We start from the raw sequence: 3511 nt of genomic DNA on the forward strand, positions 1-3511 counted from the left end.
TGCAGATTTTGTAATTCTGGACATGGAAGTGGATTCTAACATTCCTTTGATCCTAGGGAGGCCATTTCTTGCAACCGGGAGAGCCTTAATAGATGTGCAGAAAGGTGAACTTATGCTTCGAGTTCAAGATGAGAAGGTAGTGTTTAATGTGTTTGAAGCTTTAAAATATCCAATTAAAGATAGTACATGTATGAAGGTAGATATACTGGATGCTTTTATTACACAAAACCATATTAATGAAATTGATGAACTTGCTGTGTTAGAAAAAATAATATCTGCAGGAAATAACAAATCTAAACTTCTGCATGAAGAATACATCATGGAAGTGTAACAACAATTAGAAGCTCTACCAATTCAAAAATTTGCAGAAAATTCAGTGAAGGAGAAGCTGGAAAAGGATGATAAAGAAGAGGAAAAGCAAAAGTTAGAGCTGAAACAGCTTCCTTCCCACCTGCGGTATGCATTTCTGGATGAGAAACATGAAAATCCAGTCATCATCAATAATGAACTTAAGGAAGAACAAGAGGAAAAACTACTGAGAATTTTGAGAGAACACAAATCTGCAATTGGATGGAGTATTGCAGATCTGAAAGGTATAAATCCCTCATTTTATAAGCACAGAATTTTATTTGAAAAGAATTTTAAGCCTGTTGTGCAGCCACAAAGGAGGTTAAACCCAGCCATGAAAGAGGTAGTTAAAAAAGAGGTCATGAAGCTGTTAGACGCAGGAATAATATACCTTATTTCTGACAGCAATTGGGTAAGTCCAGTTCAAGTTGTTCCAAAGAAAGGTGGTATGATAGTTGTACCTAATGAAAAGAATGAACTTATCCCTACTAGGACTGTGACTGGATGGAGAATGTGTATAGACTATAGGAAGTTAAATGATGCAACCAGAAAAGACCATTTCCCACTACCATTTGCAGATCAAATGCTAGAAAGACTTGCTGGACATTCATTTTATTGTTTTCTTGATGGATATTCAGGATACAACCAAATAGCTGTGGATCCTTTGGATCAAGAGAAAACTGCATTTACATGTCCATTTGGAGTCCTTGCATATGGGAGAATGCCATTTGGTTTGTGTAATGCCCCTACCACTTTCCAAAGGTGCATGCTTTTTATTTTTTCTAATTTGGTAGAAAACATCATAGAAGTGTTCATGGATGATTTCTCTATTTTTGGTGATTCTTTTGATGAATGTTTAGCTAATCTATCCACTGTTTTGCAGAGATGTCAAGACACTAACCTTGTGTTGAATTGGGAGAAGTGCCATTTTATGGTACAAGAAGACATTGTCCTTGGTCACAAAATTTCAGAGAAAGGAATGGAGGTGGACCAAGCTAAGATAGAAGTCATTAGTAAATTGCCTCCACCTATCAATGTTAAGGGAGTTAGAAGTTTTTTAGGACATGCTGGTTTTTATAGAAGATTCATAAAAGATTTTTCCAAGATTGCTAAACCCTTGAGTAATTTACTTATAAAGGATGCAGATTTCATATTTGATGATAATTGTTTGCATGCATTTTCTATTTTAAAAGAGAAACTGATTTTTGCACCTATTCTTGTAAAACCAGATTGGAAATTACCTTTTGAACTCATGTGTGATGCAAGTGATAGTGCAGTGGGTGCTGTGTTAGGACAGAGAAAAGATAGGAAATTACATCCTATCTATTATTCAAGCAAAGTGTTAAATCCTGCACAAGTGAACTACACAACAACAGAAAAAGAACTTTTAGCTGTTGTATATGCTTTTGATAAGTTCATATCATATTTAATGGGTTCGAAAGTGATTGTATACACTAATCATGCTGCTCTTAAATATCTTTTAACAAAACAGGATGCAAAGCCCAGATTATTAAGATGGATTCTGCTCCACCAAGAATTTGAGCTAGAGATCAAAGACAAGAAAGGGAAAGAAAATAGTGTTGCTAACCACCTATCTAGATTACCTTTGGAGAGTTTAACCACTGAATCATTGGAAATAAATGAAGAATTTCCAGATGAAAAGCTGTTTGCAGTGGAAAACATGCCTTGGTTTGCTGACATTGCAAATTTTAAAGCCACTCAATTCATTCCAAAGAGGTTTACTTGGCAGCAAAAGAAGAAGTTCTTACATGACAACAAATTCTATGTGTGGGAAGACCCATACCTGTTCAAAATTGGAGTAGATGGATTACTTAGAAGGTGCATTCCACAAAGTGAGCAAGCTGAGATACTATGGCATTGTCACAATTCAGAATATGGAGGCCACCATGCAAGTTCAAGGACTGCTGCAAAAGTTTTGCAAGCAGGTTTCTTTTGGCCTACACTCTTCAAAGATGCCAAGAGGTATGTGGAAAACTGCAATAAATGTCAAAGAACTGGAAATATCTCAAGAAGACATGAGCTCCCATTAACCAACATCCTAGAAGTGGAACTATTTGATGTATGAGGGATTGATTTCATGGGACCATTTCCCCCATCATTTTCACATGAATACATTCTAGTGACAGTGGATTATGTAACGCCCCAATTTCCGCAAATTAGCTAGTAGTTATTAGATTTTAATTATTAGCTGGTTCCGGCTTGCTAGCGTCGGAATAATTAGATAAATGCTGAATTTTAATTTTTAGAATATTGATTTATTTCTGAGTTCGGCATTTTAGGGTGACTGCATGCAAAATACTTGGTTCCAATATCGTCTAAGAATTCCCTGATATTGTTCAGCAGTATTGTCTAAAATATCCCCGAGAGATTTATCCGAAAAGTTAAATTCTATCTTATTTGAATAATTGTCAAATCATAAGTATCTGTCTCGAAAAAAGTGAGATTTCCTAATCATTACAAAGATTTAGTAATGATTTCTTAGCCGTCAAAATCATTGCATAAAATTCTGTGAGATCTAGCAATCATTACCCGGAGATTTCTGAATCTAGTATCGGCCACTAGATTTTCATGCAAACAAACCTTGTCCCCCATTTTACAAACATCGTGTTTGCCCGAATATTCTGAAATCTAGTATTGACCACTAGAATTCTATGCACAGGATTTTGTCTCCCGATTTACCGGCAAAAGTCATTTCGGAACTTTCTTTTCATGTCTTCCAAATTGCCAACATCATAATTATTCTAACCAATCACATTCTCTCGAACTTAGCACCACATCAAAAGTCTCGTCCAAGTGACAACCTAGTCATATCGCATTTTTCTCGGCCAACCAAATTTCATGCAATTGCTGTCCAAAATCTTAGTTTTGGTATTTTGTGCCAATTTTGGGATTTGTGATATCCAAACCGTGTGCATGCAGCCTAGGGTGTTCCATGCATTTTGCTTGCTGAATTTTACTAACTTTGCCTACAAGCTTTCCCAAAATTCACTATTCATGCACTAAAAACCGTGACACCTCTTTCCTTGCACCAATTTACCAAATTCACTTCAGCTTTTACTCAATTAAAATCGTGTGCAGTTTTTCAGTTTGGAAGTCTTGCCAAGCAAGCCAAAATACAAATGTTAAGTGGCAATTGGTCACT

This window comes from Abrus precatorius, unplaced genomic scaffold (assembly GCF_003935025.1).
Source record: "Abrus precatorius isolate BTA unplaced genomic scaffold, Abrus_2018 Scaffold7, whole genome shotgun sequence".
NCBI lineage: Eukaryota > Viridiplantae > Streptophyta > Magnoliopsida > Fabales > Fabaceae > Abrus > Abrus precatorius.